The sequence below is a fragment of the Triticum aestivum genome, chromosome 4A, assembly GCF_018294505.1.
Source record: "Triticum aestivum cultivar Chinese Spring chromosome 4A, IWGSC CS RefSeq v2.1, whole genome shotgun sequence".
NCBI classification, from domain to species: domain Eukaryota; kingdom Viridiplantae; phylum Streptophyta; class Magnoliopsida; order Poales; family Poaceae; genus Triticum; species Triticum aestivum.
In genome coordinates this window covers 404,009,526-404,026,261 of record NC_057803.1, presented here as the reverse complement: position 1 = coordinate 404,026,261, position 16,736 = coordinate 404,009,526, and the positions used below count along the sequence as shown (strand labels likewise).

Here is a 16,736-nt window from a genome sequence, read left to right as displayed (position 1 = left end):
TCCTATCTAGTTAGGGTCTAATTAGGTAGGATTGTAAAACAAAAGGGGGTCAAAGATTCTAGGAGAAGCTAGAGAGGGGCAGATTCTGGGAGAATCCTGCAAAAGAACTAGGCCAGAGTGACCTACCATAGCACATTGTATGGGCTCACCGCTGCCTCTCCTTTTTTTGCGATGTTCCATGAAATTGCCACAGATATCTTGTACTTCTTCATTGCGTAACCCTATCTGTAAGTCGACACGACAAATTTCATACGTCTCTACATGATAATACATTGCATATCTATTGCGCATATTTAAACCACCAATTAACGATTGTGTGCGTAGCATAAACTAGCCATGACTCTGTGTGCTGGACTAGCAGGCACTCTAAGGGATCCTAATGTAGTGCACTGGAATTCCTACATGCCACCTATGATTTTGTGTAACGTACTACCTCTGTTCCTAAATATATGTCTTTCTAGAGATTCCAGTATGGACCACATATATGTGTATAGATGCATTTTCGAGTGTAGATTCACTCATGTTGCTCTGTATGTACCCTATAGTGGAATCTCTTGAAAGACTTATATTTAGGAATAGAGGTAGTATCATGTATGGCATCTACATATCCATTTTAGCAGCCAGTAGTAGAAATCATTGCCTACACAAAGGGGTTACTGGTCGAAAATCCAAGCAAAGCACGCTGGCAGGCACACAACAATACTAGAGAGAGACACACTTAAAAGATCATAGCAATGCGTCAGTCCAGGATCTTGGTTTGCCAAGATGTTAGATACAGAAGAAACATCGTCCTTGTAGTTTTGGCCAGCTGCATAACATGTAACAGAGACCTGTTAGTATATTTCAAGTACATCGGGCAGGTGATGCTGAATGGGTTTAAAGGTGACAAGTACCTAGGCCATGGCGGGTGCTTGGCATCTTGCCATACGATGGGAATCAGGTTAGAAACATCAAGGGTGATGACGCTGCGCTGGCTGTCGGGGTCCGGTAAGGAGATCTAGAACCATGGAGTAGGGTGTTTGTGGAGCGACTCCGGTAGGGGGGACTATGGTGTGGGCGAAGCGGATCTGAGGCCATGGACGAGGGCATCGGTGAAGCTGCTACGGTGGTTGGGTTCAGGATGGTGTTGACGATGCGGATCTGTGGCCGTGGACGGGGCGTCAGAAGCTGCTCCGATAGGTTGGACGAGTGTGCGACGAAACGGATCTGAGGCCCTGGACTTGTGAGTTGGCAAAGCAGCCCTGGTAGGGTTGAGAATGGTATAGGCGAAACTACTTCGGTAAGGTTGATGATGGTGTCGGCGAAGCGGCTCCGGTAGGGTTGAGTAAGGTGTGGCGAAGAGGACAAGAGTCCATCGACGGGGGCATCAGTGGGGCGGCTCTATGGGGTGTGGACGAAGCGTCTCCGGTGGGGAGTACGTAAGAGCCACTGCAGATGCGCTGCGGGTGATGAGAGTACCAGCGAAGCAGATCCGGCGCGATGGACAAGGACGTCACTGAATGGGCTGTGGTACAGTGGTGGATGATCACTCTACTTGTCTCTAGGGGAGGTGGGAGGGGTAGATGCGGCCACAGAAGCAGATTCGGCGAGGTGGACACCACTGGGAGTGAATTGGCACTGGTACGCCGGCGGATGAGCAGTCTAGGGTTTCGAGTGGGGAGGGGTAGAAATGCAGATGAAGTATGAAAGGAGTGATGTATGATGCTCTGGTGCCGCGGAGTTAGTCATTTTTGCGGGAGGGGAGAGGAAATTGGGGTGCCGTGTGGTGGGGGAACCAGAAGTTACCAAAGCATCCTCGACCTATTGTGTAAATGAGGGCGGTATTTGTAACTGTTGTTCTCCATGCACCAAGGACAAACGTGGAATTTCGCATGCTAATGACTAGGTGGCAGAAATTTTAGAAGGAGGCAGGAGATTTTGCCACATGTGGGATCGTTCGTATCTAGTTTCATCTAATTTTGGACAGTGCTAGTTGGAAGGTCATGCGAGACTGTGTACACGGGGCACGTGTCAGCAGTTAATAACTTGGTGTGAAGTCCACCCCAAAAAAAGACAATAACTTGGGATGATGCACCAATAACTTGGACGTTCAACACGGGCGTGCCTAGTCGTACGGGCGTAGAGGCGCGTTCACAAAAAAGGGACCAAACGCTCAGCCTATGTATTTCTAGTGTAAATAGATAATTTAGTACCATTGGTTATTTACTTTAAACATAATGCGTTTATGTGTTATTGTGGAGGCGCACAAAAAGAAAAGGATATTGTAGTCCCACAAAAGAAATGGATATTGTAGAGGCGCACAAAAAGAAATGGATGTTGAATTCATATATGAATATTAGATATATTACTTCATAATAGAACCTTAAATCATCCAAGACTAATGAATTTGAATGCAAGACTAACAATGGTGCATGTACATGATAGCTACATTGGTTGTTTAAATAAACATCACTGTAACTTTGGCATGCACAAGTGAAAAAGTATTATTTAGAAAAAATGTGATACGTGAGTGTCCAATCTTTATAGTGTTCAATCGATATTGTATCTTTGGCCACAATACGAAATATATATTGATTTACGTTCAAGCGATGCACATCCATGATCGCCAGATAGTGGTACGTGAATGAATTGAGCAATCTCTCTCACACTCATACATATCTCATTTCTCCGTGGGCATCGGAATCACACACGCGTACTTCGTGTATTTCTCTCCCTCCGTCAAAGTTAGAATTCGTCTTTCTAGCCCGTCCTACAAGTCTCTCACACAAAAACGCAATCACTCTCTCTATTGAACACGCCCACCCCTTTAATTCCTATCACCCATCGCCACTAATGTCTCAAAGTATAATTATGTCTCTCACACATATGCCTAAGGTTAACTCGAGTTCCGGAACCATATGAATACATACAATGGGATTCCAATAGAGCAGCTTTTGTTTTGAGATTTTGCTCTATCTCTCTCTCTCTCTCTCTCTCTCTCTCTCTCTCTCTCTCTCTCTCTCTCTCTCTCTGTCTCTTTCAGAAACACACGCGCGCGCGTAGACATTGTTTCTCCCTTCATTTTTTTCTGACACTTCCATGCACACCATTTGTTTATCTCCATGATGCTTTAAGTATGCCTCGCACACATTCTATCTACATATCCCTTGCATTGCACGGTACATCAAGATGCATTTGTATGAGTATTTTATCTTGTGAGAGAAAAGGATGAACGAGGGAAGGCCTTATCTGCAAATATGGAGAGGGGTGTGGGTATCTTTTTGCAAAATTGCCATAGTTTCCTTCCTATCCGTTAGATATAAATCCGACGGCCTATATTGCAGGATGGCATGCACACCATCGTCAGCAATTCTGTTTTCTACTCCCTCTGTTGCTAAATATTTGTCTTTTTAGAGATTTCAACAAGTGACTACATACGGAACAAAATGAGTGAATCTACACTCTAAAATATGTCTGCATACACATCCGTATGTGGTAGTCCATTTCAAATCTGAAAAAGACAAATATTTAGGAACAGAGGGAGTATAAGAGTAGACATAGATATATATCTCCAGCATGGTCCACAACAAAAATGTGTTGGACTGCTTAGCGCCGGATGCTCGCAACACAATGACCTGAGTTAGAATTCTGCCTTTAACTTTAGATTTTTATATTATATATTATTTATATTTAATATATACTTCTTTCGCTATTGTACTGATAGTGCAACCCACAACGTACTTAGAATACAAGATTAAGGATGGATGTAATTCTTTTTTTACTTTCTGTATGAAGCTCCAGCCAACGTACGAAGAGCAAAGAAACCACCTGAATACGCAGTCGTCGCCTCGGCGGTGGCCTTCAATGGACCAAAGTGGTGGCGGCCTCCCGTGTTCTACTTCTCCTCCATGATGGCGGCGGACACAGAGATGCCGGCCACCGACTCATCGCTCTCCATGCACCCGGCTTCTGTCTCTTCCTGCATGGCGCTGCCGCGGGCACGGGAGGCGCGGCCACCGCATACACTGGTGGTGCGGAATGACGCAGCAGTGACGACGCACGTGCCGCCGTGCCGCACGTGGAGCAACTCATCACTCCTCATCGAGCTGAACTAGGGCGGCGAGTTTCTGAACCACGCGCGGGCTTGGGGCGGCAACTGGCACCATCGGGCCATGCGAGGTTGGTGAAGCACCGAGTGGCCTCACTCATATCTAGAGGGCTCAGCGGGCCACCCATCCGGGTAGTATGCTGGAGAACGGCTCCTCAGAAGCCACCAAAAGAGTGGAGAAAATGGTGGATGAGGAGATGGGGCAGCAGCGAAGGGGTGCGATTCTTTCCCACTGTTTGTCTGGCCTCGTTTAAATAGAGGGCGGGCGGTAGGAGCTTCGCTGGCGTCTGGTCTCGTTTAAACTAAGGGCGGATGGGAGGAGCTCGGGCGGCGTTGTGTTTAATTCTGGCCCCCTCATGAACGGACGTGTGTCCTGAGTAGGTTTCTCAGTTTGCATGCTGTTTTAACAGAGGCGCTTGATGGAGGCGAGGAGGCGTGTTCAGCCGGGCGTGCTGTGGGTGGTGTAGTACTATTCAATTTGATAGTGGGTGGCGTAGTTCCCGATACACCTTTAATGCAGACGAGGGAGCGGGTAGCGGTTCCCGAAATGTTGAACGGCCAATGATGCATCCTCCTTCAATTAGCATCGTGAATGCATGAGGGATGTAATGGGAGGAGGACCAAGAAAAGTGGCAGCATGATCTAAATGCAACACAGTTTGCACTCATATAAAGGCGCCCCTCCATTCCAATTCATCTACAACATCATACGCACCTAAGCATTTGCCTAAGCACCTACACTAAGTGCAAAAGTGCTCACTCCAAACCCATGGCGGCGATGCGCGCGAGCGGCCAGCGGCTGTGCCAGATGGTCCACGATGCCGGCTTGCGGCATGGCGCTAAGGATCGTCTCCAGACAGTGTTGGCGACCGGCTGGTAGATGGCCGATGTTGACGCCATCTATGACTCTCCGCTGGACCAGATGATCGTTGCCACCACCAACAAGTTCACCGTCATCAAGCATCTCACGAACGACATCGCCGTACTCCTCTAGCCCACGCGCCAGGGATCCTCATTGCCTGCCACCCTAATCGGCCTCCATGGAAGAACCTCTTTCAAGCACTGGTGGCCCTATAACTTCCCACCGACACCATGAAGAATGTCCACCTAGAGGTCGCGCTCGCCACGAGGCACCTCGCCCTGCAAGAATTCATCGACCTACACAACCACGTGTACGAGCAAATCGTGTACATAGGTATCTACAAGGCCAGTGAGGATGCTACGATGTTGGCCTTCCTCAACCGGCTGGAAGCCTTGGATGCCTTTGCTGAGAAGCACCTTGACCTCGCCACAAAAGCCGCCGCTCCTTAGCCGCCGGTCGGTGGCCCGATGCACTAAGTTGAGGAGCAGGAGGTCATATATGAAAACAAGAGTGTTTTCTTTCAAGTTTGTGAACAAGTACTACCATTCTACTACTCCCTCCATTTCAAAAATATAGTGCGCCTGTCCTTCCCAAGGTCCAACTTTGAACATAAATTTGACCAACGAGACCGACTGCGACGGGAGAAAAAATATATAATTGAAAACTTCTTTTGAATACGAATTCACTAGTATAATTTTTGCTCCCGCCGCAGTGGGTCTCGTTGGTTAAATTTATTGTCAAAGTTGAAGCACGAGAATAGATAAGCACTATAGTTTGGAACAGAGCGAGTAGTACATTGGATCCGTTGAAACACACGGGCACATTGCTAGGAAAAGTAAAAGGCCCGCCACATTCGTGTCGCACCCCCACATGCCCGGGAATTGGCAGTACTCCACGACCCATACGGCATGCCACATAGCTAGGGAAGGCGTGTTGCCTAGCATTTTCACTTTCATGTGGTACCGCGGTTGAGCAAACCGACTATCGGCAAACTGCACCCCCCCGCCGCGTCGGAAAATAGAAACGAGGAGGGGAAGATCTACCTGTAGCATGGAAGCCAAGAAATTTGGTGTCAGATGGTGCTCGTTGATAGAGTAGTAGCACTCTGTACTACTACTCCTACTAGTGCTAAGTTTGTGCTACAACTAGTACTACCACTAAACCGCACCCCGATCTCGTGTATGTCACTCTTACTATGTAATAGTTGCCTCTATTTAGAATGTCATTCTCGTCTGGATCACGAGAGTCGGAGCGCTGTAGATGGGTGTATTTTTGTGGTGTAGCAAGACTTCTTATGAACTATCATGTCTTGATGTTTATGTCAGTAGTAGTCACTAGTCAGTGTTTGAATGTTGTATATATCGTTCTTTTGAACTGTTTATTGTCTCGAACTGCTGGTGGGCTAAATGAGGGATCACCATTCTCTAGTGTTCAGAATATATCTCCTTTTTTCAAGTTATAATTTGAGCTTAGTGTCTTTTCGATGATGTACACATGTTTGGGCCAGTGAGGTGTAGTTTAATATGGGCCAAGTAGTAGCGCAATGCCAAACAGGTCAATTATGACTCTCAGGCCGGGCTCTCCAAAGGTCCTAAAAAAATGGTCGGCCTCTTAAATAAAGAAAGAATAAGGAATCTTAGGCCGACATGTGGGCGCCACCGGTGTTTTCGTGCGCTTGCGCGCCGAGAGCATATTGGCGCGTGTTCAAAATTCATGCTACCTTTTCATCCCCAATCTCACATCCCTCCCCCACCTCTGGAATCTCCAGTACCCCCAAATCCTCCTCCTGTACTCCCTCTACTCAAGCGCACTATCATGTCGCCGGTCAACGCATATCTCCGAGCCAGAGATCCTGAGGTCCGTCCTGCCTTCGGGCGCTGCGTGCTGTTGCTCAATAGTGGCATGGCGGCGCTTGATGACCAGTTTGCCGGCAAAGTGGTGATGGTAACCATCAATGGCAACTAGCCTCCTGTCTCACCGGACGACCTTGTCAAAGCTCTTGGCATTGCGCACGACATCCAAATAAGTGACTTGCTCGTCGAAGTCTGTCTGCCACCGGCTGATTTCTTCATCAGGTTCCGGACAACTTTTGACTGCAGTCGTGTGTTCGAATCTTCCTGGCGTTTGTTATGCGATGGTGCACTGGTGAGCTTTGATCGGTGGCACCCAGGATGGGGCTTGATGCACTCTAAGCTTGAATTTTTAACAAACCTTACCTTCGACGGCATGCCTCGACGTGCTTGGAACAACAAGTCCATGAATGAGCTTATCAACGACCTTGGAGGTGAGCTCTTAAGTATGTTTGTTCCTACAGACAGCTGGGCTCTGACAGTTATGGCATGGATGAAGAAGCCGTCCACCATACCGAAGGTGATTGTTGTTGATATACCGGTGCAGGAACCGGGGTTGTACTATTCGTCACCACCAAGGACGACGCAGACCACATTAGGGATGTACTTGTATCGAGTGTTCGTGCATGTCGAAAAAGTGGTCAATCCATCAATCGAAGTCCTACCGCCGTCGCAGGTGCCAGGGTCCATCGACGACGTCCATTACATGAGTCAATGTAAGACTTTCCCCATGTTGCATGGAACAATGAATGGCATAGGGCCTACTCCATCGCGTGGCGGAGGCCACTACTTCTTTGGGAGAAGAGGCAGGGCTAGCTGCCTGGATGTGCTCTAATTTGAGGTAACAACTAAATCTTTTCAGATACTAGTTAAATTGGGGATATGGGTGTGAAGCACTGATGTGCCACTGCACTTTATTGTGACATGTTCTATTTTTGTACCTGAACTTTTTTTAGAAAGGGTTGTACGTCAACTTAATGTGCTAGTAGAACTTATTGTGTTGTCTGTTTATTTTCCTTTCACAACATTCAAGATATTTCCCTGTCATTGATAAAGATGATGAACCATTATGTACGAGTTCGTTGGTGTCAACATAGCCCTACCCGTAGTGGTCCACTGCTTCCACCATGATTGTGCCACCTGCGTGAAAATAGTGTATGCAAGTTCAGTGTGCTATGATGTTCTATATGATTGTGTCAACTATATAAGTTTTTACTGAGCATGAGCAACGCATATGGCTGAAAGATGTATTTTCGAGCATCGACCGATGGGTCTCTCTCTCTCTCACACACATAAACACGCACAAGTGGGACATGTTGAATTATTTCTTCGCTCGTGAAAACTTTTAATTTGGTTCCACTATACTCTAACATTTTTCTTATGTTATTAATTGAGCTCAGTGACTTGAAGAAGTTATACAGAAGCCTTGTTTGGGCCTTTCTGGCGTCGCTGAATGTGGGCTGAGTAGCGTAAAGTTGAATTGTACTACACAGGCCTTTTTTAAACATCAGCAATGCAACTGCGCCGATAGTTGTACACAATATACGGGTCAACTTGTTATTCTCCGCCCCGCTGAGTTTCCAATCTTTCCTAGGAGGGATGCATTAGGCTTAACAATAAAACAGGCTTTAAGAAATAATAAATGCGATGTAATTATAAAAACTGGGCAGTAACTATATAAAAAAGCACCAAACACGTAATTAGTTTAAAAAAATATTATTTTTGGATTTTGAAAATTTTAATTTCATTACTTGTTGCGCGCGCAATATTTCATTAGATTTTTACGTAATACAAATTTATTTTGAAATTATATTTAATCTCACTAGAAATTTCGGGATAAAAATATTTCGGATCCCATCAAAATGTGGGAAATTTATTTAATTCTACTTTGAGCGGTTGATTGAAATTATTAATCGTTGTCCTAGCTAGAAAATGGGATGTACTTTTAAGAAACTATAAATGGGCTGTCGTAAATTCCATTAGAATTCAAAAATGGGTTGTACATTCTTACAAATCGCAAATGGGCTACATGTTCTCTTCCACACACTTGTGGGCCTACTAAGTTGATGCGTCCCCTAAAAAAACTAAGTTGACGCATATGCGAGGCTTTGTCAACTTATAGTCCCCACATGGTTATAGTAGGAGTGGCCGTTGAATGTCCATCCAACGGATGTGTGCTTCTTCTTCAATCTCGGATATTCTTGCTTCAGCCACCAAAAAAATGATTCCTCCCCCTGACATCTGGGGCGCACCGTTTCGGAGGCTGACCTGTGGGCCAACTAAGTTGACGGGTACCAAGGGCTTTGGAAATTAGTCAATATAAATGACTCTAGCTCCAGTGACCGTACGATGTCCAACTAACGGCCGGCGCGCTTCTTCAACCTCTGGTCTTCTTGCTCCAGCCGCCCAAACCAGTGCCGGCCGTGCCGCCTGCTCTTGCCTCCCATGTCTGGTTGTGCTGCCACCACTGGCCATGCCATCCCTCTATACTCACCCACACCTTCTGTTATTCTCTGGCGACGGCAACCTCACACCGCAGCCGGAGCAGTCAACCCACGTATTCCCCTCCGCGTGGGCATCCACTTCCACATCTTCCCCGGCTCCGCGTCGTTACCTTCCTAGTCCTCGCCGTTGTCCACCGCCTTGGTGCTCTCGGCGTGGCATGATCAACGTGGTCAACGAAGGACAACCATCGGAAGAAGAGATTAGGCGGTGAGGCTGACAGCTGGACCCACCAGCTACATCTTCAAACACAAGGAAGTGCATCCTTATTACTCGCAAAATAAAAACTATTCCTCCCCCTGACAGCTGGGACCGACCAGCTATATCTTCGCATGCAAGGAAGTGTGTCCTTGTCCTCCCTAACCATTGGGACCCACCCGGTCAAAGCGTACGTAGCGTTGTCTGTCTGGTTGCAAATGTGTACGTACATACTGGTGATCTGTCTCTCCGCAAGTATGAACCGTGGCCGAGTAAGTAGCGGCACGTGTTTTGTAGAGCACCCGACATAGCAGTTCATGCAGTCCCGTCTAAGTCCTGTACACGTACAACCATAGGGCAAAAAAAACAACCACATACGTACATACGGGCGGGGTCTCAAGAGCGTACTCGCGCATATATACGGATGACCAGTTCTTGTGTACATGGAGAGGCAACGGATGGCAGCAATGACATCCTATTCATCACACAGCGAACCGGCTGGGTCTGAATGGAGAAACAACATCGTATTCATCGGGAGGCAACCGACTGGGCCGGAATGCAACCTGTTCAATGGGAGCCTACCGGCATGGACGGAATAGCCGAAACGGGGTCTGGCGTACCGCAGAACAGAGGAAATGGCCTTCTGTTCGACCGTCCATGGTCGAAACAGGATCATGTTCATCGGGAGGGGTCTCGCATACCGCAAATCGGAGGAAATGGACTTGTGTTCGAGTGTGTATGGTCGAGATGGGGTCCTATTGATCGGGAGGGGTGTGGCCTACCGCAAAACGGAGGAAATGGACTTGTGTTGAGCGCTACGGTCGAAACGGGGTCCTGTTCATCGGGAGGGGTGTGGCATACCACATAATGGGACAGCACGGGCTACTGTTAATCTCCACCGTCGACTGCCTCCATGCGATACTGTTCATCCACCGTCAACCTCCTACACCCTCCATGGGCTACTGTTGATCCACGCCTACTGTTCATCTAGCCTCGACCGGCTGCTATTTATACAACCTCCACGGGGTACTGTTCATCCATCCCCAAGTGGCTGGGGTGCGGCGGCCTCCTCGGGGTCCTGTTCATCCAGCGGCAACGGCCTACTACCACAGGGTCCTATTCTTCCAACCCCCACTGGGAACTGTTCATCCATAGCCAACCAACTGGCTCGACTCACCATGTCTCGACTCGTTGTATGTACCGTGCGTACGGTAGCAACGGTCACTGTCCATCGAGAGGCAACCCAACACCGGCTGGCTACATTTCACACAAGGGCTCGATCAGCTTTAGTAAGCAGCAACAGTGATCGATCGCTCGGGTCTAGTTAGTAGAAGTAGCGAAGGAATTTCTCGGGTTCAGTCAGTAGTGAATGAATCGCTCAGGTTCAGTTAACAGCCAATGGATCGATCACTCGGGTTCAGTAACATGCGATCGCTCGGGTTTAGTTGGCCAATGCCTCGCACACACACGCGTACACAAGAGAAACTCGCAAACCACAGTGCATCGCTCGCCCTGACCACCCACCATAATAGGGAACTCCCCGATATTTACCTCACCCTCGCTTCTACCATGGTTTTTTCCATCATGGACGGCCCAAAGAATGTCATGCAGCTGCGTCTCTGGCCCGCCAAGGACGAAGAACCAATTTTTTGTCATGATTTTTTGTCATATAAGTAGGAGCCCACCACATCTATGATGATACCAGGTTTTGTCACAATTATCGTCATAGAAGTGTCATATGCATGATAGAATAAATTTTGTTCGGCCCAAAATGTCATGGATGTGTCTTTTTTTTGTAGTGTTACTTATAACAAGACTTCTCCCATGTCCACAGGAACAAACGTAACTACTCATAAAACATATTTATGATCAAGATCAGAGGAGTATTGATTATCATTAAGGATCTGAAAATATAATCTTCCACCGGATAAACCAACTAGCATCAACTACAAGGAGTAATCAACACTACTAGCAACCCACAGGTACCAATCTAAGGTTTTGGGACCAAGATCGAATACAAGAGATGAACTAGGGTTTGAGAGGAGATGGTGCCGGTGAATATGTTGATGGAGATTGAGCCCCTCTCGATAAGAGGATCGTTGGTGATGACGATGGCTTCTATTTCCCCCTCCCGGAGGGATGTTTCCCCGGTAGAACTACTCCGTCGGAGCCATAGATTGGTTCTGCCCAGGTTCCGCCTCGAGATGGCGGCGCTTCGTCCCGAAAGCTTCCTTCTGATTTTTTCCAGGTCAAAACACACCATGCAGCCAAAGATGGCACTGGAGGCCTGCTAGGGGCCCACAGGGACGGGGGGCGCGCCCTCCACCCTTGTGGCTAGCTGGTGCCCTCCTCTGGTACTTTCTTCGCCCACTATTTTTTATCTATTCCAAAAACATGCTCAGTGAAGTTTCAGGACTTTTGGAGTTGTGAAGAATAGGTCTCTAATATTTGCTCCTTTTCCAGTCCGAAATTCCAGCTGCCGGCATTCTCCCTCTTCATGTAAACCTTATAAAATAAGAGAGAATAGGCATAGGTATTGTGATATCTTTCCCTAATAATAAAGTACGGATTGACTCCGTGGGTTCACCGTCACAATACGCTTTTCCCCGTGAATTTACGCTTTCAGTTAAAAAAACTCATATTCAAGGTGGTACTAATTTTTTGCTTAGGTAATTTTCGGTTTCATCGGCTCCTACATCACGTTTGCCGTCAGTCACGCCTCCCTGTCTCAGCCCATACGTCACCTGCATGGGCCTCAGCCCACTGAATCGAATCCAGCATCCAGACAAGCCGATAGAGGAGATAGAAAGAAAATACATGTGTCCATACATGGAGCACGGGCTCTCGCCTCCTCTCTCACTCGCCGCCGCCACCACCCACATCGGCCGCTTCTCCGGTGACCTCCGGCGCCGTGCAGCACGCCCCCGAGCTCCCCACGGTCCACGCCACCCTCCCCTCCGGCCAGAGTCTCTGCTCCCGTCCTCTACCGCCCGCTCGCAAGCCAATCCCCCATGGCTAGGGTTTCGGGTAGGGCTTCGCAGCCGCGTGTCCGGCTGCCCCAGGTTCGTTCCTCGTTCGTTCTTGGTCTCCCTTTATCTAACTAATCATGTTTAGGTTTTTTAGGGGATAAACAAGGGGAGGTATAGCAGGGCGTTGGAAATTTGCGGGAGTGGGGGAGATCGATGAGGACGAGGACTGTCTGGTGCACTGCTGGTGCGGGGAGGGCAGGGGAGAGGGATGGCTGTTGCGCTGCTATTAGCTGCATATAGTATTGCTCCTTTCCTGTTGTTTGTTGATTGATGCTGCTGCTGCTACTACTTTGATGCAGTTGCTGCTAATTTGATGTGGAGGACGTGCAGGGACGGACGACAAGCGAGCAGAGATTTATCCGGGACCTAAATTTGGCAGGTAAAAATTGGTCTATTTGCCGCTAGCTGGCTTCATGTGATGCTATAGTGTGCTATGGAGAGGTACAGAGGTTATTTTACAGGACCATGAAGGTTCATGATTGGCAATTGATCTTGGGCTATTGGCTTATTATGATCAAAACTAAGAGTATATGCGCCACTTTTAGTGGTCTTGCGGAGTTGGAATGTAATGCTTCACTATAATTGCTTTACCGAATCTACAGACTAAGAAAATTTCTATTTCTTGTGTCAGGCAAATGGGTGAGCTCCCACATCCCTCTCGGTCTCCTTTGATTTGTTGCAGATTTCTTCGAAGCCCATGACCTCTCTGTATGTTGATTGCACCCATGTACTATATACTTCCAATTTCTTCTGTATCGTGTATATACCAATTGTTTTCCTTTACTTTGTGCACAATGATTATGCTCTAGCACTAATATAAATTTTGGATTCATAATTGCAGCCTATCATTAATTTGCCGCAAAACTACAACCAATGTCAAAATCCTTATTTTAGTCAAGACAAATAACTATTTAAAAACCCAAAACTAGCTGCATTCAATATTTGATAGGTTAATTCCATCATTCAGTATTTGGAGTAGATGCTACAGTTATAATGAAACAGTAGGATTCATGTAATTGTGCACAGCAGCAGCAAGGCGCTCTAAATTTCTACATGACACCAAACTTCGAACAGAACGCCTCCATGGTTGATGATGTGCTCTTAGATTATTAGTTTCTTTGAATTTCTCTGCTTCCATTAGATTAAGGTTATAATGCAAACGTATAGATAGATGTATCAATCCATTCAGACACAGTTTTCTGTTTCCTAGCCTCCATGTGTATGTAATATTATTATTTTGGAAAAGGATCATTTATTAAGGCAACAAGCCAACACAAATAAGAAAACTTGGCCGCTACATGTTACTAACTCTAAACTGAAAAGGTTCTAAATCAACTGACTTGACCGGAGCTCTATCTTAAAGATTTGATCATAACAGAGTTTGAAAGGTTTCCCCGAAAGAAGAAAGTAGAGTTTGGAAGGTTAGGTGAGACGCGTCATTAGATTTCTTATGAGCATTGCGATATCCTAGGTTAGACAGGTACGCAAATTAATCAAAATTTTCATTTAACATGCAGTAGAAACAAATATATGTAATTATCAATATCAGTGTGCCGGTGAAGAAACTCAGTCACTGCCAAAGTACTGTTCTCCCATGCTAAATCTGAAAAAAAACTGCATGCACATTTGTTTGTTTCAGCACAAGAAAACATTCAAACTTAATATACCTATCGCATCTCATGGTGTATGATTAACTTGCACTTCATTGTTTCTATTTCCAAAATTTATTATTCATGGTCGGTTATTGCCGTTTTAATACAATCAACCTTTTCAAATATATTTGGATTATATTAGGAAACTGCATCTATGTGTTTCTGAGTTAGAGCTCCTAACGGGCTACTTCTGCTTCCTTAGTTGCTTCCATTTTAACTTTAGATCGTTATTAAGATGGACCTCCGAGCCATATAGTCCATAAGGAAGTGTTCAGATACTTGTAGATCATGCAAGTGAAGAGTGGCTTTAATACTTTTGAGTGGACATAAAGTAATTTTAAGATCAATAGTTGATGTTCTCGCTCTTAAAAAATACTGACAATTGATGCCAACGACCCGAATGGTCCAACACAAAATATTTATTCTTCTTCGTAAAAGAATTATGTTTTCTAATTATTATATAGGACGGCACATCAAATGTTTTCATTTGGTGCATCAGTTCAAAGCAAGCTAGAAACATTAAGTGTTCTATTTTTGTAGATCAGAATCCTAGATGTGGTCAGTTTATATCATTTTTTCGGTACCTCTGTTGTGCATATATTTCTCAAACGAATTCTGCCATTGATTAGGAGTGAAATCACCATGACATTTACAAGCTTTGTCTTCCATGCTCAGGTCAATGATACCTGAAATTCTTGGGACTTCTTTCGAATCGAAACATTAGAAGATAAGCTTGTGGTGACTTTGTTAGGTTTTGGCATTGGACCGTTTGAAACTTTAGATTGGCAGAGAGATAGAGACCCTGGTGCTCTGAAGGGTGTTGAATTTGAGATCAAAAATTATTGTTGTTAAATAATCTTTGCTTCTTTCAATTGGAAAATTTAGCGTTGTTGGTTGTTTGATGTTGCAGTGGGCCTTGGCAGTGGCGAGCTAGGTGCCGGCGAGGTAGGCGACATCGTCAACGAGGGCCATCATGGCCTCCACCTATGCCCTCTTGCAGGTGGACTGCTGGTCATCGGTGCAGCGGGTCGGGCTCTTGCAGCAACATCTATGATATTCTCTGGACGAGCTGCAGGTAGGCCAGTAGATGAGGATTCGACGGCCACCACCGAGGTATGACCTCCTCTCCTTGCCCTTGGGCTGGCATCTCTGATCAGGTTGTAATCTGCTGCTGTAGTGTTGCTCTTTGGGGATTCCTATGGGATCTATTTTTGATTGGTCAAAGCTGGTATGTTGGCCACTGGTTGGTTTAACATGATGCTATAATGCGCTACAGAGAGATATGTTATTCTAGTACAAGTGTCCGGTCAGTTAATTTGAGGATTTTTGCCTTTTGTTCTTCAGGCCTATAGCTTTGTGGTTTCAGTCCAACAGTTAAAAGTTGGATTGGCTTGTAAAAATTTATGTGACTGGACGAGTAGGTGAGGATGATCTCATATGGAAAATACTGCTCCATGGTATTAAAATCTGTTATAGGTGTTGGAAGTCAATGCTAGGAGCTCCTGGGATCTGCTCATGCATGTTTGGTCGGAACTTTTCTTTTGAATCAATTGATGAACCGATGGCATCAGATATGCCGTATGTGTACTCCACTACGTACGACCGGGTGAAAACAAGTTTGATCGATGGAGATGGATTTCTATCCTGTTGGTGCAATTGTATGTTCAGGTGGTTCTTTCATGTCCGTTCTCTCTAGCTTCTTGATGTTTTCTTTCTCAGGTGTAATTTAGTTGCCATTTGTAATAGCCAAATTTTCATGTCAAACATGATTTAAAGATTTTCTATGCCAGTTGACATGTCATTTATTTTCTAAACAGCCTATTGTTGATGGTGTTTGATCTCCTTTCTGACATCTTCCAAGAATAAGTTCTCATGTTCAGTAAATGCAATTTAGTTGATTATTTTGAATTATTGTGGTATGTTAATAGGATTTAATTGTACACAAATTTTGTTTTCCATAGGGATACAAACAACAATGTAACGACTCTAGAAATCTACATCTTAATACTGCCCTATTTTTGGGGATTCGAATCTTCATGGTTATGATAATGGTTCAAAACTCCATTTGACCTTGGAAGGGTTATGTTCTTCATATGTTTTTGTAGCCCTTGCATGAACTATTTTAAGACATGTTATTTACATTAAGGTCACCAATGTGCACGTTTCAGTCAAAACACAGTGCAAGGCTCCTTTCTTATGTTGATAACATACTTGGCAAACATTTCAGAAATGACATTTTGTAGTTATGGTTTGACCTACTTGACACAAATTAAATTTTGTTTGTACATTTCCTTTAGTTATCCACTTTTAGAAATTTTAATGTCAGTTTTTTGTCAATTTTTCACACTGTGAATCCGACAAGAACCTTCAGATAAAATAAATAAGAGCTATTATATGTCTATTTACTAAAGCCTTGAGAGGCAATGGCAGACTGGCACTAAATAGCCTTATTTACATTCAGTACATCGCTGAATACATGCACAAGTAAACCAAAGTCACAATCATGCAAAGGTAGAAACGAGACTGTCGGAGTAAACGACCACGGGTAGCCTAGCCG

At 45.5% G+C, this 16,736-nt stretch overlaps 1 long non-coding RNA gene across 3 annotated transcripts; it reads left to right on the top strand.

Moving 5' to 3' along the window:
• Positions 1-12,266: 12,266 nt before the first annotated feature.
• Positions 12,267-16,017, top strand: LOC123086171 (uncharacterized). 3 transcript variants are annotated; one of them, XR_006440606.1, is made up of 4 exons: positions 12,272-12,525; positions 12,622-12,906; positions 13,159-13,235; positions 15,090-16,017. It is a non-coding gene; the product is annotated as an uncharacterized lncRNA (long non-coding RNA). The 3 variants fall into 3 exon arrangements; XR_006440607.1 differs by having other exon boundaries at positions 12,267-12,525; positions 12,613-13,235; XR_006440605.1 differs by having other exon boundaries at positions 12,269-12,525; positions 12,622-13,235.
• Positions 16,018-16,736: the final 719 nt, after the last annotated feature.